At 42.3% G+C, this 22,639-nt stretch overlaps 1 long non-coding RNA gene across 1 annotated transcript in view; it reads left to right on the forward strand.

Annotated features, from left to right (window-relative positions):
• Window positions 1–11,840, forward strand: part of LOC145942283 (uncharacterized) — a 92,913-nt gene extending 81,073 nt beyond the window's left edge. Inside the window, exon 4 of the long non-coding RNA XR_014426344.1 lies at window positions 11,775–11,840. This is a non-coding gene — a long non-coding RNA (uncharacterized LOC145942283). The remainder of the gene's footprint in view (window positions 1–11,774) is intronic.
• Window positions 11,841–22,639: the final 10,799 nt, after the last annotated feature.

A 22,639-nucleotide genomic window follows, 5' to 3' on the forward strand; every position in this document is an offset into this window, starting at 1 on the left:
GCGCGCTGCGTTCTCGGTAACCCCTATGGACTCGGAGAAACCATCCGCCCCTTTTCTCTCGCGCGTTTGTCGCGAATTCTGCGCTATCATCCTTTCCGTATCCAGAATCACTGGCGATATTAGGATCGAGTTTCCTCCGCTTTGTATATGCGCTTTACCAGCTGGAGGCGTTTAGAATTTCGTCTGCCGGGATGAATTATAAATGACACTTCTCTTTATCTCAAGGCGCGAAGTCGCTCTCTTAGAAATCGCGCGCGCATTACGTCGGCGTACATTCCGTTACGACATACATTGTCTTCCTTAACAACGTTATTAACACAAGAGTCGACAAGATCGAAATTAATCAATCGAAATTATAGAACAGACAAGATAGAAAAATTTTGATACATCCTCCCGAGATATACGATACGAACCGTTTTCCGCGTCGGGAAAGATTAATCTCCAGTTTCGCGAAACAATAAGTCAGTCGACCGTCTGCGTTGCCCCCTGCCTTTTTTCGGGGGGGAATCGCGCGAGAGAGCGGCGGAGAGAAATAAAAAAGGAGCGAGAAAAGAGAAAAGAAAAAATGGCGAATCCAACGAATTGCCTGCCACGAGGTTGGCTGGTCGGGGTGCAATCGCAATCCAACCCTACGGTAGCACCGTGGTAGCTTTTCACCCCCGCGCGCATCGCCGCGACATTGGCGTAGATGTGCGCACCCTCTTTTCCTCTCGGCTCTCTTCTTTCCTCTCCCTCTCGCGTTCCCGTTTCACTCTCCCACTTTGATCCTCTCGATCCCTACTCCTTTTCGCTCACTCTCCTCTCTTTCTCTCGCTCTCTCCGACGACGCTTTTTCCCCATCTGGCTATTGGACTACCGCGGCGTTTCAAGCGACGGCCAGGAACCTATGATGTGATCGGGTATCGAATATCGGCTGGCTCTCCCATTGGTCGTTCACCGCGCACGGTCGCAGCACCGGCGCGGCAGTTACGACTGATTTGTTACGTAAAAACGTCGATAGCTTCTATACCCTCTCTTGTTCCACCCTCCGCTGCGCGCCCTCTCGCACAGTCGCCCTCCACCCCGCCGTACTCTGCCCGCTCGCCACCCACCTCGCCTGGCCACCCCTTCGACGGTCCTCGACATACCGCCACCGCCCCCAAACGGGTTCCGCTCGCGATAGAGGAAGGAACGGAATAGAGAGGAAGAGACGGAGAGGGAAGACTCTCTTCTTTTTTATCGGCGCCGTGCGTCGCTGCCTGCTCATTCGGTTGGGTGCGAACGCATTGTCGAAGAAATGGCCGGTAGACGGGACGACGTTTCTCTTCATTTCGAACGAAGATTTCACTTTCGGAGCTTTTCCTCGTCTAAATCGCTTCGTCGATCAAATCGGTCTAGTCATCGACTATCATTGAACGAGAATTGGCAATAAATGAAAAATAATCAAGATGCTACGAATACTGTCATACACACACACACACACATGCGCTTATGCGTGTGCTTAATGGACGCATCATTCTATATTTGCAGCATTGTTTCGAATTTGAATCCATAAAGAATTATTTTCAATTTAACATTTTTATATTATATTGAAATATTATATTGAATTAGTACAAAGATATTTGGAGAGACTTTTTTTGCTAAGATAAAGAATGATTTTATCATTAACGTGTACATAATCACTGATATCTTCTTGCTCAAACGTAGCATCTTTTAATATTACATTGAAATATAAAAAGAGGGAAAGAAAACATTCTATGGTATCAAAGAACACGTTAATATGTTACAACTGTAAAATAATATGAGCCATCTACTTAGTGACTATATCCACTTAAGGGCATGCAACATTATCTTTATATATATATTTGCCTGCTTTTCAACCTCAATTCTACTCTTCTTGTCTTGCAGGCTTCTAGACTACTTTCTCTTATAATTCCTTGGTAAAACTTCTCGACAGAGAATCTTGTAGAAAAAGAAGATACAGTAAATATTATACTTAAGTACTCTTTTTAATAAACTATAAGCCGAAGTATTTGTGTGTATCTATGTTTGCAGTTTTGCGTTAACGATGTAAAGTAAAATCCACTTGTCGACTTTGTAATTTAATAATCACGAAAGCAAGGAGGATAGAACTTGAGATTCAAGCTACTAAGCATGGCAGCATGAAATTATTTATCCCCTCGTGTATATTATACCACATAATAATAATTACACAATTTCAGTGTCCCGTGTTATCAATCTATCTCTCACGTATCATATATCGCATCTATGCCATGTTAATCGCCCGAGACGATACCTATCAACATGTGTGTCTTTCTACCTATCTAGATTATAAAAATTTTCTACGTTTGCCGCCGTTTCTTTCGCGCACCGTTGATGTCAAATATACGAAGATCCAAGTTAAAACAAACGCTTGCAAACAAAATATAAGTTTCTTCGACGTCACGTGATGAATTTTAATGCGACCGCATCGAGAATATCGCGCTCACCTTTCTCTATCATGGGAGCGCCGAGACCGAAGGTAGAAACGCGTATACGATACTGCGTGGTGACCGTATTGTGGAAGCGGTATTCAATGGCGCTCCGCCATTTAACACCCCAGCAAGCCGCGAAGTTTCCTGCAATGAAAGCACCGGCGTGGAACCTATTGTGAAAATATCTGACCACTGTCCGGTGCAATGAGGTATGGCCGGTCCCGGGAGTGTGGCTCGTCGAATATGGCGCACGAGGTGTATACGTGCACGGTACCGGTTATGCGTGTGCACGTGCAACGACATCGACCGAAAATATTTCACGCAAGCGCCACTAAAGAGACATAAACGCACTTAACGACAGGTCCACGTCGTGATATACAAACCCGCGTTACAGACCATTTTAATGGCGCGAGATATTAATCGGCACCGACACGGCCGAAATTATTCACCCCGCATCTCGCTCTGACGCGCGCGCGCGTGTGTGTGTGTGTGTGTGTGTGTTAAAATAAATTCTTCCCCCGATAGTACCGAATTATTAACCGTATGGTGATAATGAGCTGTCGCGCGGTTTAAAGAAGCGGCGCGAGTAAATGATCGAATTATTATCGCTCGTGAATTCTGTACGATCGTAACGACGAGACGGTATCGTTATCATTAGACCGAGAAGAATATGCTAGCTGATGAGGCATTTATTCATTTATTACCACGGCTGCTATTTTCACGGAGATTATATTCAACTACAACAAGTACATGGACGAGCTAAAAATTTCTTAATATTACAAATTTAATAATATTATTTACATTAAAAAAATTTTTTATTTTGTATGAAATAAAAGATTAATCGATAAATGGAAACGCTACAAAAATTACAAAAATTTTTATACCATCTCATGTATTTATTATTCTTTATTATTTTTTCTGTCAAAGATCATTATAAATGATGCACAGAGATGACTTTACTAAGACATTGCGTCATTATGATGACGAAATCAAATAATTTTATCTGCTAAAAAGGAACGGGGGTTGTACGGGGGGAGAGAGGAGGAAAAACGAATGATTAGGCCCAGGGAATAACGATAAAGCAGAAAGAGAGATGACAAAAGAGCGAGAGAGCCGTGATGCGGCACGATGGTAACCGCGGTACGAACAAAGTACGACGGTGAGAGGAGAGAGCGCAGACTCAATATCTCCGAACCAAACCCTCCGATAGGTCGAGGTTCGACTTCGAGGGTGGGAATAGATTTCCAATCGCGCGGGGGGTGGTCCTAAAACGGATCGCTCGGATGCTCGCTCACCACGCAGCACCCCCCGGGTAAACTCCTGCTCGCCTGGCGCCGGCAGCAGAGGGGTCCACCCTTTCCTGTATCGATGGACCAACGCACCTACACGCAACCCGCACCCCCGCACCCGGCGCGGCAGTGCTACACCCCTTTTCGGACTCTATGTCGTCGGGGTAGACTGCCCGCAGCGAGACGGAGAGGAATCTGAAGAGGAGTGGCAGACCAGCACGAAGAGGAGACACAACTCTATTGACCAGGGTTCGATGCGCGCATCTGGGCGTAACCCATTCGTTCGTTCAGTCGGACCAGAGAGGGCGACGAAGAAGAAGAGAGAGATAGAAAGAGAGAACGCGAAATAGAGAAGGAGTAGATAAGCGGTAGAAGAGAGAGGGAAAGAAAGAATGTGGGAGGTAGTATAGCAAGAAGGTGAGTGAGAGAGAGAGAGAGAGAGAGAGGAACAGAAGAGAACTGTGCCGCGCCTGCGAATTGTCGTCAGGGCGACGGCGACACTGGAAAAATCGAACTGAAATAAACCGAAGCGTTTTCTTCGCGGAGCTCGAGCACGAGCTTTCCCTCTCGCTTGTTCTTTTACAATTTTCTCGGCTCTCCCTGTTGTTCCGTCGACCGACTCGCCTCGCCTCCTTCTTTCTCCCTTTATCTTTTTCTCTATCTCTGTCTTTCTCTCGCTATCTCTCTTTCCTCGTCCTTCTTCTCGTTTTCCAGCACTTCTCCTCTCTCATCTTCCATCTCTACCTCTCCTACCTAGGTTGGCTCCGTTCCTCTCCCAGGCTCCTGGAGTTTACTCTGTTATTGCCAGACCGTCCAGGACGACTGCGTTGGACTTTCGACGTCGATCGCTAGACTTGTACCTTATTCCGCCTTTTCCGCGGTCAATATCCTTTCGCACTACATCTTTATTACTACGTCTGCCTTCGTTCCGCGATACGCCCAGATGGTATATTCTGCATTATTTCGAATCAGTTATATGATCCTATTAACATTTCATTATCATACAACATGGTTGTCTTATATTTTATCACTGACATTAATTTTAATATATACTGTTATTTTTTTCATAAAAAATAGCGCTTTGTATACTGGAATTTAATCGTACGTTTCTTAATGATATAAATTCGAAATCTAAAGAAAATTGACGCAATTTTTACATCTAATTGTAAGAAGCTGTAACAAAGAGATAGGGGTGAGAACGTCCACAATGGTTGTAGCAATCCCGCGGATAGAAAAGTGGAGAATCGTTTCCGTAGGAAAGGACGCGGAAGGAGGTCCCTCATCTCTCGTCGTAGATCTTCAAAGCTCGTCGCAACTTTCAGCGGATGAGTTGTTGGAGCGATTTAGGCGTTACCGCGGGAATGGTCTTTTCGCTTCTTCGCACTGCGCTCCTTCCGCTTCCTCTCGGTCCCTCGCGCTTCTTTCTCTCTCACTCTTTCTCTCTTTCTCTTCCTCCCGCCAGATCTGGCAGACTCTCTACAAGCCGGAGAGAGCCACGCCGGTATTTACACGTCTCCGTGGCGCGCGAAACAAAGAATTATTATTTGTATGCCCTCGTGGGTGGCGGAGGATTTTGCAGTTCACAAACTAAGTTAGCAGCTACAACTCCGTGGCTTGGTTTGGAGGTGTCGGTAGTGGATGGGAGTTTTCGCGGGTGAGGAGAGGGGTAGGTGCCGGTGTCCGGAGGTGTCGGTGGAGGAGAAGAGCGGTGGGTGCCTGCCCTCCCGCCCGCTTACCTCTCTACGGTTTCTGAGATTATGTTGCAGATATACGGGAGTTACAGCCCTCCGTCCTGATGTTGGAGGAGGTCTACATACGTATGTGCGCATGAGAGTTCTCCCCTACGCTCTCTTTCTCTCTCGTCTTTCTCGCTGCTCTATATTTTTCTTTCTTGTTCCTTCCTTCGGGTAGCACGGTAGCGCCCATTGTATTTTCGCACGAGTGTACACTTTTATAAATCGTCTGACGTACCGAGCCACCACCACCACCACCACCACCGCATCGCCATGCGAGCCGGCACCGGATTAGATTAGCAGTGAGTTATAACGCCTCGGAGGAGTGAGCGAGAAAAAGGGAGCGCGGGGAGCGACGAAAAGAGGCGTCTTTCTTTCAGAACCCTAATACGCGAATCCGAGGGACCTTTGATCCATTTTAGAGTGGATGGTTTACGACAAAAATAGATCTAACTGTTATGCACGCGGAAACTTGAAGTAAATTTCTTTGAACTTGAAAACACATCAGGCATATTTATTGCGAGCAATTTTCGTCGGAGTGCTCGCTGGATTATGATACATTTTTTAAATCTACGATTGTATACAAGGTTATATTTGTCTGAAACAAAGAAGAAAAATTTATGTTTTTTTTTTTAACGAAGCGATGTAAGATAGAGAATACGAATTTGTTTTACCAAAATTTCAGCAAAGCGATATTAGGTGGATTGCCAAAGTTTAATAAGCTACAATAACGATGTATAAAATCCGCCGAATAGGAAGTTAGTATTCCGAGTCATTACCGTCGAGTATACGATTTTATTAACTCAAACTCACTACTGCGTCACTTCCTGAAGCACGCTGCCCCACTTGGTGCTCCTACTAATAAGCTTTCATAACTAACAATCTTGTAACCGAAGTATTTCCAAGCACGATGCAAAATCTCCGCAACCGGGTCGTACAACCACAAAATAACTTCGTCCTGGCGAACTTCGAAAAAACTTCCCGCTCGCGAAGATTGGGAATAAGAATGCCGGGGGTTTCGTATGGGCGCGAGTTTCTTAGTTCGGTATCTGGCGAAAGGAAACGTAAACTGAGAGAAACTCACCGTGCTCTCGAAGTGAGTCCCCGAGAGGTCCTTGTCTGGGGACTACCACCTTCTCCTACGGCGAACAGGCAGTCGCGATGGGAAGGTCGGTCGGAGGTATTGATCTCAACTCTTGCTTTTCTCAACTTTTTATCCGGCACAGCCAACCGCTGCGTCGGAGAACGACGGCGACGCCGGTGACGGCGGAGCAGAGCCGGCAAAGCCACAACTTACTTCAATTCCTCATTCCCGTGCGAATTCTTGGCTTGAACTTATGACCAACTCCTAACCCCGCAGCTGCGGACTTCGAGATTTCCGAGTCCTTTGGATTCTTACCGAGTCCTGTCGAGCCGCCTGTCTTACCTTCACTTTTGTCGATATTTCGATTTGTTCAGAGTGAAATCAATGTAATGCTAATTTTTCAGTATAATTTTTTTATTGCAAATAGTATTGTGATTTTATACATAAATGTTCATTTATGAAACTAGAAGAACTCGCGGTAATTTTTGAATTCTTAGAAATATGGAAATGTATTTTTTTTTATTTTAAACTTTTGTATAATATTAAATAATTATATAATTCGATGGATATATGTTGCACCTACATTTTTTATATACAATGTCTACCTTCATCATATATAAACTGTATTTTAGAAAGGTATTCTTGTTGTTCATCGACATGCGCATGAGTAAAAAAAACATGCCAACGAGTTAAAAACACGTACCATGATAGCAGGAAAGGTAGAACAGGTAATCGTGGCCGCGGGGTATATACTCTTTAAACTTAAAATTCAGTTTTCGTAATATAATCTGTAATCAAGCATCCATGCAATCGCCCGCGCACTTTTCTTCCGCGCGCGATACGATCTATTTATTTATTTATAAAACAGTCCATTTGAGAAAGACATGGTAATCGATTTCTATCGCCAACATCTATAAATATCTACCTTTCTTATATAAAATCCATTCGAGTTTTATATGCTTTGTTTAATATTCATATATTATTCATTTTATTACTTTATTACAGCTGCTAAATCATTTATATTTAGTTATAGGTAGTTTTTATAAAAGTACATAAATATATTACAAATCAATTTACGCAAGAGAAAGATTAATTAAATAATATCGATCTTCTACTTTTAGTTTTACATAATTTTCGATTTTCGTTCTACATCATGTTTTCATTTACAAAAAATAAACAATTATCTTCTAATTTAATTTCACTTGCAATATGTCATAATATAACGCAAAATATATAACAATCCAATTAACTCAAGAAAGATCACACACAACGTATCAATAAAGAAAAAAGTATCCCCCGGTAAAATGCGAGTAACATGTCACTGGGATATAGCGAAACGTGGTGAATAATCGCACTCCGGGACTGGCTGGCTCCTTCAGAATTAAAATTCAGTTTCGCGGTTTAGCTTGTAAGCAAGGTACGAAGCAAACTTTCATTTCCCATCCAGTGAAATATCGTGTATTTATTTGTCTGTGAAATCCTCGGTTCCTCGTCTCGCCCACCACCTACCCTCCGACACCCCCGGGCTCCGGCGGTGTAGCGCCTCTTTTGGGCATGGGAGCCCGCAGAAACCGTGCTGTGCTGTGCCGAGGCGGCAGCTATCTACGTTTCTACCGTTTTCACGAAATTAATATATCCCTCATATACTTTGCATATTATTGCAATATTCCGTAGCTATTACTCGTCCGCCTTTTCCTACCTCCGCCGGGACCCCGCCTCGTCCCGTCCTCGTCGAGTGCGATACGCGAGTCGAAAGATGTACTGATTCCGCATCCCGAACCAAAAGTAGATCCCAGCTCTCCATTCCTAATTCTCGTCGTCTCATATCGTCTACTTCTATTTGAAATACCGTAGATCTCGTTTCCGTCTGATCATTTAATATCAAAAGTTATAACAAGACATATTACAGCCGAGCTGACAACATTAAACGCAAATAATGTAACACAAATATGTTCTATATATATGTATATATATTTTTTTAAATTATGTATACAGACTCTCCCTAAAGTAGTTCTTGACACATTATGATCTCTTTGAAGTCATGCAGCGAACGTAGTTAAGGGATATTTGCGATGACAATGCACATTTCGTCTTACATCTTTAAAAACGTTACAAGAAATTTTTTAAATATCTCAAAAATTTCTTATAATGCCTATTTAATAATGGCAATTTATACAATCTGTGACTCACTACAATCTATTTATCATCACGCCATGTGAGACGCACATATACATAGTAATCTTTGGCCAATTAATTCTGTAAAAGCATGATTCGTGTACAATGACAAATTGTGGTACATTTTCTATTGAAATAGACAGATATCTAAAATCAATTTTGCGGACGTACAATAACTTTGGTTTAAATATAGCGTCATTTTATCAGAATCTCTGTCAGTAAAGAGAAGATTAATTCTCGGTCGGTTCAGTGACATCCGTAGTTAGTCTAGAAGTAGCTACGTCTGACCTCCTTCTATTTAAAGTACCATCGCCTAATGAGACGTTCTAATTAAAAAATATAAATTTAATCGACATCGAAGTCATTGGAACCCTAAATCGATACTTGCGAACAATATTTTGTTTGTGGAAATTTCTTAAGAGTCAATGACTCGCGAACTACTTTGTGTTAAAAATGCGGTACAATAAAAGATATTGTTAGCGATGCAACAACACAGTGGCCTACGATAATAACTGAGCGTGCGAGACTTATCATATCTTACATTTTGAAAATGTTTATGTTAATTTTTATTTTATTTTAAAAAGTAATTGCAGCATGTATATGTTATACATAGGCAAAAGTTTGTACGCTTGTATGGTTAGTATCGCCAGCTTTATATCATCACCTTGTTACATCAAATAACACAAAGTAAACATAGTAACTTCACGATCAGCTGTTCGGCGAATTAGTAGAAAATACATAGCGTAACCTAAAATAGTTTCTCTTCTTCTACGGTTAATTTGATCTGGACACAAAGTTAGCTCGTGCGCGTTAACCCGTTGCTGCCAAAATAGCAACTTAGTTTCTAAGCTAATATGTAACTGTCTTGCATTGGGATAATTAATGTTTACATTCACATACGCACATATTGGACACTAAATCTCCTCGCTATGTGTTGGGCGTTCATGCATGCGACATGCTCCTTCTTTCGATGAATTTGCCAGGCCTATTCGCTTAGCAGAAATTTTCGCAGAGATATAATTATCGTTCTAACGTGACAGAGCGTGCTATTTTCCAAGAATTCAAGTCTGTTGACAAATGCGATTGCAAGTAGTGTGGAAATTTACATTAGAATCATTTCTAGATATACAAGTTTTGAAAAGCTAAAGGAAGAAAAAACATGTGTATTTATACTAAATATATTCCTACTAAATATATATATTACGATATTAGGGGCATCCTGCAAAATTTACATGAATCAATTATCCTACATAAACTATATCCGTATTTCATAATCGCTCGCAATCGTAATTGTAGATCGATAGGGATTGCTTGACAAGCGGGCTTCTGCTTAATTTAAACTCGGATGGCTCCCTGTTCTCCCCCTCCTGCTTCATCCGCCATCCATCTCTTTCTCTCTCACATTTGCATCTGCTAAGTGATAAGTAAACCCCCGTAGACATATCCGGACAGACGATAAGCGGGAAATAAATCGCAAAACTTTAAGTAGTTATAAATCTATACTTACACCGGCGTCGAAAGACAGAGATAGAGCTGGATAGAGAGAAGAAAAGCGAGAGAGAGAGAAACGAGGTTTTGGGCTCGAAGGAATGAAAATCAAGGGCGAGAAATGGAGATGAGGAGAAAAATGAGAGGCTAGAAAGGGAAGCAAACATAACGGGAGGCATAAAATATAATTGCATCGGGTGGCGTTACTTTCCTGGACGCCCCCGCGTCAATAGAACGCCTCCGCCTCGCATTTTAATGCCTAAATTATGTTCGACATTAGAGATAGACGACTGCCTCAAGGAAACCCCCTTTTGATTGCGACCCTGGATGCCTCCGGATGCGTCTTTGTCGAGTCGACAAGTTTATTATTTGCAAATACGGCGTATGCCAGACGCGTCAAATGGATCGAAAACCAAAGAGTTTCGCAATAGTTAATAATATAAGACTGAAACGCGAATGACGATGTATCCTTGGAGAACTCGAGGAAATATAAAAAAACATAGAAAACAATAAATAATATATCCTTTATAAATTATATGCGTTATATGTTATTGCACGTAATTATTCGCCGCAAAGAATCTCGCCAAGCAGCGTCATTTTTCGTAATGCTTGCATCCGAGGGCGTTTACCGGGGGAGATCAACTCCAAGTTCAAAGGGCGAGCTTATGATTCGCAGGCTGATTTGCTGGAACATTTGTTTAATTAGCTCGCGCTGTCGCCGCTGACCACACGAGGACGTTCGCGCCCGTCCTCGTCTGTCCGTAGCGCGGTAATAGGCTCGCACTTCCAAATGGATTTCGAGATTTATGCTAACACGCTGCATTTGTTCGCGCGCTCATGGCTCACGAGATCGTGTTTCGCAATGCTACCATACGCAGACGCTACGTATAGAGCCGTTACCTGACACACGCGAACGAAGCGATCGTTAATAGGATATATACTTGTATAAATCTGTACGAGCCGGCAAACACGAAATACTCCCGACTATACTGTAACGCGAAATAATGCGGAAGTATAGTATCGTCGCAAGTAGAATTTTCTAAGAAGCTGTTGCTATATCCAACACACTCGCAGGAATAAAATTGACACAAAATATATTCCGTAAGATTTATTTCTTTATTTATTTATTTTTTTTGCGAATATATTTTTTACGTGCGAAAACAAAATGTGTCTTAATAGTATCGACGCGGAAAGCTGAGCGGTAGGGAAATGTTTTAGGAATATTAGTAAGCAGAAAAGAGCGGAGAGAGAGAGGGAGAAAGTGGCGGCGGGTCGAGAGCTCGTCCCTCCGGCGGAGGGTGAAACGCGGGAGATTAATTTACGGTGAAAGATAAGGAAGAACAGCGAGGTCCTCTCCTCTTCATCCGACAGGATTCGATTGTGTCTCGCGGGGCAATAAATGTATTTCAAGCCGCTCGTGCCGACCACCCCGTCCGTTGTAAAATATATCCATTGTTGTTGTTGCAATTAGTCATGCGGCGACGACCGCGCGTCCCGTAAAAGAACCGAATAATATATGTTCCCGATATAAGCGGAGGACGTTTATTTTCAGTCATCTCCAGCGAGAGAGAAGACGCAATGGCAGGCGTAAGGGAAACGGCGGCGAAGTGGAGCGCAAACGAGAGACAAAGAATTTCATTCAACAGAATTCTGCGAGAATTAGACACGAATGCCGAAGATTAAACGATGTAAAAATACGCGATCGTGAACTCTGAATAGAGAGAGCTCTACTCGAGAACGCAATGATATATATATTATATATTGTATATGTATTGGTAAAAGATATTTAAATAAAATTAAACGTATACGCTCTAAAGAGTCTCGTTATTAATTAATTAAATATTTAAAGTAGAATATGAGTTTAAATCGAAATATTAAAAACAATCACAGCGAATTCGATCTGGATTCGCAAACAAACGCATTATCTCTGGATCGAGGACAATCTTTGAAAGACGCGAAATCGGTTATACCAGTTGGCGGACGGTACCCGGAAGATACTACTATACGAAGATAGGAGAGTGTGATCCGTTCCAATTTATCACTAATGCACTGTAACGCCCACCGCACGCTAGCATAGTAGGGGTAACACCAGCACCGACGAGCTGTTTCTCCTGCGTCCCAAAAATCGAAAATAGCGTCTGTGCCGAGGCTGTTTGCGTTAAGTTGACCGACACGCAGTTCTTGACTTGTCAATCGTTTAATTAAGAATCCGATGATGCTGGCTCGCCCGCCGTATCGCGGTAAACCGTCCTGCACGTATATGCAAATATTTAGTGACAGCTGCAAACGTCAATCGACTCGAGGGAGTCGAACGTCTCTCGCCTTTCTGTCACACACTGTTGGCTCATACTTTACGCGAATTAAATTGGCACGAAAGATTCGGCATTATTCAAATTTATGCCAGAGACACGCGGATTAATTTAAATTTGTACTATTAAAATATAATGACGCTATTTCATTATATAAGCATTATCGCGACGTAGTGCGACCCAGCGTTGATTATATTAGGTATGTTTTTGTTCATTGCGAAATATTTGACGTATCAACAGCCAAACGTAAGTGAATGACGCATCGATTGCGACGATCAATATATGTATCGTATGGTGAAAATTGAAAAAAATTGATATAAATTGCTCTCGCGACCGATTCGTATCTCTCGCTATCAATAGAGAGCCGAGCATTCCAGGAATAGGCTGTCACAAACAGTGCCAATGCAGCCACTAACCTATAACTTATTTCACGTATCGTTTGACATGATGCATTCGATCCAATAATATCTAGCAACATCAAGAATGTCGCCGGCGCGACTGCGCATGCATCTATTGCCGGCGACGGAATTCATAAACGTATACGCGTCAGCCTGTGCATTTAATAGCGCGATTTTCCCTGAAGCGACAATGTCGTTAAGATTAATCGATCTTTCGGATTTCACTCTCTCGAATTACCGGGCGACTTCCTCTCCGCGGTAAATGTGCAGCCAAATTTATGGCGAGTTCATTGCGCTTAACCAGAGCGGTGCATGGAGCTTTTGCGATGCCAATGATGAAGAGAGCGATACGCTGCAGCTGACAGTTGTGAATTGCATCTGGACCTTGCGCTAAGATATATCCCAAATTATACGTGAATAAAAAAAAGTAAACGCTTTAATTTATTTTAATTATCATATAAATGTTATATTTCAAGAGAGAGAGAGAGAGGCAATTGTCATCATTGTCTTATGTGTGCTGTCATAAAGTATTCATAAAGAATTTATGAAAGAAACACGTGCGATGTATAACGCTCGATGACAGTGCGCAAAAAGTTTTTCCCTAAGGGTTATCTTTGCAAGAAAAAGTTAGCGCTTACGCGAATAAATCGCTACTACCAGGCTCTTGCCACGGGCTCGTGTTTATACAGTTCTCTCGCGACAATGTGAATGTAACTGGGCTACTTCCATCTTCTGTCGGATATGTTTGCTACGCTCTCTGAAGCCGACTGCTGAAACAACAAACTGAAGAACAGTGGCCACTAGCTTGCAGCCTCGATTTCTGTCACTGCCTTGCAGTGCGTATACGCGCGTATACGTTACTCCGTATCTATTTAAAAGATAATAAATGCAGCGCAACGTATGCAAACATGAAAATATTTAATACGACTGATATGCTACATCTGTCTCCGTGATATGATTCTCTTGTTTCCTTCAGTACACAGACGCAAGGGTAGCGTTACTTTGTCCCGGCGATGTATTTTCTTATCTCTGAGTGGAGAGATACTTCTCATTATCGCGATAAAATGTTGATGCTTTTTTTCTGATTGTCCTATAATTCATTTGTTTAAATAATGCTCCGCGAGTTAAACTAAATTTTTCACAGCTCAAAACTCCATGAAAAATAGCATACATGTGTGTGCTGCCAAATTTTCTAAAATCGACAAAATTCTTAAATTATTTGAGCTTTACATAGATAACAATTTTAGTTTGTAAAATGTTTTACGAAAATATTATCACATTGTGATTAAACGAACTACTTTTAGATTATAATGGATGTTCTGCTTTACTTTTAGACTTTTCGAGTAAGACATCAAACCTTTGTCGAAATTCAATCTCGCAGTCCCGTATGCTCTTTATGTTTCTTGCATCGTTATCGATACAATTTAGTTTTTGGCACGACAAAATTCGGCCGAAATATTTCGATTTCAAATCCGCCAGTCGACATATATTATTTTATAAAGACGCGACGCTTTAATCAAGCTCTCTCACGGACGATGTTTCAATGTATCGGATATTTCGCGATGCGTTATACGTTGACGTGTCTGTCCCCGTTGTTCCCAGTCATATTATGTCTACGAAGAGGACACGTTCACCGCGTGCCGTTAAACGGGGAACGATCCGGAGGTAAAGAAAGTCAGGGAGAAACAGGGGAGAGATCGACGAGGAGGAGACGAAGGCACTCTTACACGTCGTTTGCCGAGGCGTCGAGCCGCCACCGTCGGGATGGTCTTAATGTCATGTCTTTCGTAACGACACGTCCGTCATCCGGCGAATGTGCCACCCAGAAGGTGGTGGGACTACGACGAGGGTGATCGTTTGATTCCGCGTGTGCAAGTTGTTGAAATATAAATACCAGCTGCACGCTCTTGGAGCGTACATTTTTTTGTTAACGTATCACGACGAGGGTGGATGGATTTCGTATTTACGTCAGCGTGAATTTTCGAGAGATATTTCGATTGGATAAAATGTCGAACTAAAAAATAGAATATGAATTATAATGTATGCTGCACATTGTAATATTTTATTTATGAGTGAGACATTAAATTAATTAAATAATCGATTCCTAATTTGCGTTTCTTGGATGCGCGTTTTACAAATGCGTTCCAAGATAGACGATTAGTTACGTTAAAAAGACACTCGAATCACTTTAAGGCAATCTACCGCGCTTGTAGTACTCGAGCGACATAAAGCACTGGGATTACAGCCAAGACAATCGGTAATTTATTTTTCGGTCGATTTACCAGCGACGTAATGTTCGCCGACTTAAGTGTATACTAATTCTGAACAATAACAATCTCGGTTGCACCGACGTTCAACCTCAGGAACGGAATATACACTGCGAACCATATACATATTTGCATATTATACACACTTTTCTTTTAAGTAAAATCAAGATATTTCATTTATGGAACGATACATTAAATTTTCTCTGCCACTTTGATTCTTGATATATATTTCCCTATATATATAGAATATATATATATATATATATATATATATATATATATATATATAATTATATCCTCTTGCGGAATGTGATGCAAATACATCACCTAGTCAAGTGCAATATGATTTGAGGCAAATTTCTCCGAATAAAAAATTTATATATATTTATACCGCGTCTGTGCAAAATCGATTAATCTAACGAATGAAGCCAAAACAATTTTCACATCGTCACGTTGAACACGCGCCAAACAAGCGACACGTAAAATCACGGTTTACTATATTTAAATAATCTACCGCAGTGCATAGGAAATCGTGTCGATCGAGCGCGGCGCAGGTTTCCTTCGCTCGATCAATATCCAATTACGGGAGGAGGCGGATACCTTCGGTCTCGCTGATAACATTGTGTCGTGGGTGTCGAGAGCGACGGAGACGTTCCTGGTTCGCGGATCGACAGCGCCGATGCGCGACGAGATGCAATGTGCAACGAGACGCGGCTTGCTTTATTCGCGGCAGCTAAGTGTGTCGTCGTAACTGCCCTTATCCCCCTCTTCCACCTTCACCCTTCTCCTCCTGTCCGTCTCGTAGGACGCCCCGTTTATGCGAAAGCTCTTATTTATCGCCGAAGACGCATTGCTCGGTTACGGTTGAGACGGCGACGATGCCGTTGACTTCCAACGAATACGACGATCCCGACATCGGGGATCACGCAAGATGATATTCTTAGGCAGTTCGTGGCAATCTCGAGAGATTCACAGAGGAAGACGTAATCAATTTATCTGTCATAAGGCGAGAATGTTAGATTTGGAGGGCGCGATTGAAGACAATAAGAGTCTAAGGAATAATAAAAATATATTGCAGGAATATTATATATGTGCATATTTTTATGCTATATCTATTTAAATCAATGATCTATTACAGAGATTGAAAATTACATTTATATCATTCCACATTCTATTATCATTTATATTCAGGATAAAGATATCTTTCGTTCGAATCTGCTTTCAGGGTAAAACACTGCCTGTGTCTAATTGAATCCGCGACGATTACATATCTCACACGCGTTTAATTTTATCGACATTCTTTTAAGCACACGCACTATGTTATGTCTATTGTGGTCGTTGCGTTAACAGCTCACTTCCTACAGGAATCTCGCGAATAAAGCTCGCTCGAGAAAACCAGTTAACGCGCGCGCTAGGAACCTAGAAAGGTCTGATCTATTTGGACGTTTACGACCACTGCGAAACCCACTGGGCAATTACTTCGCAGATCCTCCGGTGGCAATCCAGTACAACAGCAAATTCGAAAGTGACGAGAGAGATTTCTATCTGGTGGAAACGACAGTGCTCTCGTTTTGACTGGACTTTAACCAGCTACCAACTAACAATAGTCGGCGGGTAAACATCGAATGCTATTTCTCAATATACGAAAATCTAACCGACTATTAATCCAGATGACAACCATAGATCATTTATTCGTAACCAATATCGTGATACAATATCAAATTTTCTTATCTCTCACAATTATAATTAAACAAACAAGCGCAACCCGATAGATTCTACCTGATCGCAAATTCGAGCATCTCGCTGGCGGCGCTTTAACATTTCGCGAATTCCAGCCTCCGCGAGTATGACGGAATGAACGATGATCGCGCGGCGAAATGCTCGCAAAAAGAAAATAGAGTCGCACGTCCGAGTTTCCGGCGACCAATTAACCGCAGCGCCGCGTTCCGAGACCGCAGACCAACCGAAATGTTCACAAAGAGATTCACGAACGCTTGCCGTAAAGAAAAGTGGTGCCGACCTTGATGCGTACAAATGCGTCGATGAATAACCGAGTCATTTTATTTAGAGAACCAATTCGTCTTTCCGTAGTGCAGAAAATAAGGGTAGGCGCAAGAAACGGAAGAAAGAGAAAGAGAGAAGTAGAGAGAAAAAGAGAGACAGAGAGACAGACGGGAAGAAGCGAATCGAGAGAAGAGAAAAGAACGAAGAAACGAGAAGAGCTGCGAGTCGAAGCTGTTTCTCCAGGAATAGCCGCGCAGTCACCGCGCTCGGTTTTTCCCTTCTTCAGGATCTTCGCCAAGACGGTGATAATCCCGAGGCGGTGTCTCGCTCGGTCGATGCTGGAATATGCGACCAATTAATGCCTACCTCCCTTTGATTCTCCCATGAGAATTAATGCGCTCGGCAACCAGCCGGATAGATTTCACGGTGCGATTTTTCACTGAATAGCAAACAATCGCTCCGACTGTGCGTTGGAAGACTCGGGAACAGCTTGTCTATTTTTTTTTTTTTTCTTGAAAAGAAATTTCTCGCAGCCCGACGATGCCAAACAATCTCACTTTCGCCAAGTTTTCGAGATACGATATGTTTCATTCGCTGAATTCGCGCGAAAAAGCGACGCCGATTATTCGCGCGGATTCGTCCTCGATTCGTTCACGGGAATTCACGATCGTCCATCTTTCGCGGGGTGATTTCCGAGACGTAGGTAACGGTGTTAGGGATGAGGCTAGCGCGAATTTAAAAGCGCGTTTAAGAAGCGCGCCACGCGCGTGGGCGACAAGTTCGTATTTATTGTTCGTATATATATTTCGATGAAGTAATCCGGCAAGTTCGTGTCTTTTTGTTTCTTTCGCAGTTGGCGAGACTCTGGCCTCATTGCCGCCGCGTACTTTATTCTCGGCGTACTTTATTCCGCACGGTGATGGGCTAACGCGAAACGAGGTGAATGGGGTCGTTCGCGAAGAGATAAGAGACAATGATTTCTCCATCAAAGTGATTTGTTAACGCTTCCAGTCAACAATTAAGTTTTGTTTCTACACTTTTCCCGAGTAATATATATACGACATGCGCATCTCGAGTACTATATTGTAGCTTTTTATCGCATGATTTTGAAAATACTTATATATTTCACAACACTTTTAATTAATCAAATTTCTACGTATATTTATGATGCACGAATTTCTTCCTATACAAATTATTAATTTTCCAATTTTTATCGAAGTAAAGTGAGATAATTTTACAAATTAAAATACTAATATAATTTTTACTAATGTTATTATAAATAATTATATGCGTAAAAAGATACTTTGCATAATTTATGCTTAGTTTATTGCTACTTATATAGTGGACGCTCAATATTGGTTCAAGCACTCGAGTCTTCGAGTCGGTACCGAGAGTTGCAGAATGTTCACAGAGAGAGGCAGCTGGTATACGTTTCTCTGTGGTGCAATTTCGCCGCGACACGCGTCACTCACGGTATGATCGGTTCATCAGTCGGGCGGGCCACCTGTCCGGCGAAAGATGCGGCGTTAACAGTTAACGGCGGCGTAATTACTCGGGAGGATCCCGCGGTGTTACAAATAAACAAGCCTAATTGACTCGGAAATAAACCGGCACAGTCGGTGCCGCGTTATACGTGTTCAAATGAGACAACGCGATAGGAACGGGGCTGAGGGAGCGGACCAAGGGGGACAGTTATGGAACACGAGAGAGGACAGTGCGAGTCTGTTCGCGCCGTATGCACGCATACCAAAAGTTTTGACTTATGCCAAAACGAACCGTCTTTGTGTCTGGGAACCCGGTCTCATCTCCCTTCTCTCTTTCGTCCTCCCCCTTCCTCGCACTTCCCGTTCACCCTTTTGGTCTCCACCCGCTCCTTGTACTCGTCGAGTCACGGCACTAACCAGGATTATTTTCACGGCATACCACTGTCTTAATATAGACTTGCGAATGGTATCGAGTTCGGTCTCAACGTCCACCCGATGCTGCTTGTGTCTCCCTTTCTCTGTCTCCTTCTCTATCTTTCATTCTCGATTCGCACTGGCACCCCGCTTTCGCGTTCGACTGATTTTCTGGCGTCGCGAGTTCGATGATACCCACTCGCAGAGGTAAACGGCCCGTAAAAACAGTTTCGGCGGTCATTGGTGCTTCCCCGCTAAAGGCGAATTCTTTTTCGAATGGATTTGAGGCTTTTGGCTAGCATTTAAAGTCACTCGATTAAGATGAAACATGATTATTTCGATATCATTCTACAATTGTCTTAATATAAAAATAATTTTTCAATGTATATAAAATTCAAGTACAAGATTATAATATTTTATAAATTATATTTTATATATATAAATATATAGGAGGAAAAGAAAGAAAATATCTGATTTATCTAATTCTCACAATTTTTAATATCACGACACGATGATCATTTTTCGAAGCATTGTTTAAATCGCACCATTGTCTACCAAAAAATTTCAAAAATTTAATTCTATGTTAAAAAAAGACGATGTTGAGATATCCGCGGAAACAAGACGCGTGTACTTCAAATCGATACGATGTGTATATGATTCACGACCGCCATTAATCTATTTCCACGTACGGCACCGATGCCGATTTCCGCGAAGTGCCTTTTGATCTACGAAGATGAATCGGCAACGCGGTCCCGGTTGTATGTGCGACTTCAGCGAGCTGGGAAAGCTTCTGGAGGGGTCGACGTCGTTTACATTGAAATCGTAAACGTCACTTCGATTGCTCGCTTCTCGTTTACAATGCGAGTCAAAGAGGCTGGTGAGTAGAGTGCTTTTCTATATCCTCTCACAGGCGAATCAAATTGTTTCCCGACTGACCGCATCAACACGTTATCGAGAAAACTCAACCGTATAAACATTTTCACAAATAGAACAAATGTGATATCTTATAATATATCTTATTAAAAAAAGGTTTCCTAATATTAGCGAATAAAATTTTTAAATGTTTCTACTGAAGAAATTTCTTACACACGCACATAAACGCATAGATTGCAAATGTAAAGCTACGAAATTATCGAAGAGACTTGGAAAAAGAATGCCTTCGTGCAAACTCGTGTCGGTTTTTGCACAGCATACGCGATGGTGTAATTTGTTACGGAAAAAATTCTCCGAGTGATTCGAACGCTAAATAGGTTACTGCAACAGATAAATAGATTTGCCGGAGATTCGCTTTACACATTGTTTCACTGCTCTAGTAAGCTACACGCTTCTTCTGCCACGCGCATTTAGTCACGTAGCAATAGTTATTGCGTACAGTTTTTCAACCGCACGAAAAAGCTCATAATTATATAAAGGATCTATAATTAAGTAAATTGTAGGGGTTAGCACATTGAAACGGAGTCATTTACGGAGAGAATGCGATGTGATCGCGTGACTGCGCAACGAATACAGGAATTTATGTGTTACGTTATATGATCGATACAGCTGGTCTTGGAAAATCGCCTGCACCGCTATTTCATCTCACATCATCCCGAGAGATATTGTTTAACAATCCCGCGAAACATTATGTCGCATTTGTATAAGAACATGATAAAATATTCAGAGTTCAGAATTATCGCCGTTGGCGACATTTCATGTTGCTGACATTTGTGACAAAAAGTCACTGTCACATATGTCAGAGTTTGATATATAAAAATTAAATTAATCAAAGGAACTTGTGCGTATGTTTCTTTTTTAAGAGATAATATAAATATTTTAAAACTGATATATATATGGAATTTAAAAACAAATTCGTCCATTATGGTCAATAATTTTTTCAGCGTGAAGAAAATAAGGAAGGGTCTTAAATATATACCGTGTTCATACAAAGACGCGCGTGCTTTACGCGCAGGCATCGCTGTAAATTGGCATAACAGCCTAACCGTATAAACAGTGCGCAAATCCTCCGTGAAATATGGGAGTGATTAATCCCGTATCCATCGTCTCGCGCGCGGCGCACGGATCCTTGGAAGCTTTTTTTCCTCAGAGAGTTTATCCCCAAAATTAGAGCCTACATCCTGCAGAGTCGGCGCGAAACGTTGCAGGCATCATGCGGGATTTACGCGCGTTTACACACCCGCTAGCCGATGCATGGGAAGAGTCGTTTCGAGCGTGCCGATAACTCTTTGGAGATGAACGATCTCCGCATCTCGCGCATTTCTTTTTGTGCGTAGTCGGCCAAGAGAGTACCAGCAGCAATAACTGTCGGAAAAGTCCCATCTCGCGGAGAGAGATGCCGAAAATAAACATTACCGCGAACGATTTTCCCCACCAACGCGCAAGAGCGAGAGAGACGCGATTGAAACCTTGTCGCCGTATAAAATCAGAAATCGGAATCATCGTCGAGAGAAGAATAAGCTAGTTTCTCCCGTAAAATTGTTCTTGGCGCAAGAATAGATCTTTACGCGATCGCGTTAATCGCGAATCTCGTCTTCACAACAAATGATTATTCTTGAAAGTGTTACATTCGAGTTTCAAACATTACGTAATTCTGAAAACGCGTTCTTTCTTAATAATCTCAGCTCTTTAAAGCTGATAGACGATTCTCAGTGAATTTCAAGTCGTGTTCTGCGAAATAAAATTTTACTCGATACGTTTAGATATGTAAAGTTATGTTTCTTTTAAAACTGAGAACCGATTCGTTATACTTGCGTCACGAAAAAGCGCGGAGCAAGATCTGTCGCCCATCCAAGCATCGGTCCTCCACAAAGCGCCGAAAATAAACGTTCGCTCTGTGTTCATATATGCGCGTATACAATTGAAATTTCGCTGTTTGTCGCGTTACGTTAATCCGAGAAGAAGCCAGCCGTTTCATAGTCGAATAGTCGGTAAAAGATGTTAGAACAAGATGAGAGGGAGAGCGAGCGAGAGAGAGAGAGGGAATGAGGGGAAAGAAGAAGAAGAACGGTTTGCTACGCTACCAGCACCACTAAATTAACTTAATGCGATGCATTTGATTAGATCGCCAGTGAGGAGGTTGTATAAGGAGAGGTAGAGCGGGGATGGGCGAGCTGGGGGCCGTAAGAGCTTCGCTCTTTCAAGCTGTGCGGGGTGGCCAGAGCCTCCGTGTGTTTCATGGAATTGATTAGATTCAGTTATTAATATTCCTCTATCCCTCACTTCATTTCCGGCCCCGATTAACTCGGCGCTAACAGCGTGACGACGAGCAGAGACCACGGAGTGCAGAAGCGAGCACTGCTCCCTTCTTCCCTCGCTCTCCCACGCCACCTTCGTCCGAGTTCATCGTCTCTCATTCGCGCGAGACCATAACGCTTCGCCAAACATACATAAGTCGGCAAATTTTGGCCAACGTCGACCGGTACGTCGTTTATTGGCGGCTGGCTCTTTTTTTGTCGATATCGATCTGTCAGATCTTTCGTCTTATTATTTATTTTTATTTTGCTAATCGTGAGAAAGAGTTAATTAACATAATTAATTATTATCG

The sequence above is a fragment of the Prenolepis imparis genome, unplaced genomic scaffold (genome assembly GCF_030444845.1).
Source record: "Prenolepis imparis isolate NDT839.2.m4 unplaced genomic scaffold, iyPreImpa1.0 SCAF_10, whole genome shotgun sequence".
In the NCBI taxonomy this organism is placed as follows: Eukaryota; Metazoa; Arthropoda; class Insecta; order Hymenoptera; family Formicidae; genus Prenolepis; species Prenolepis imparis.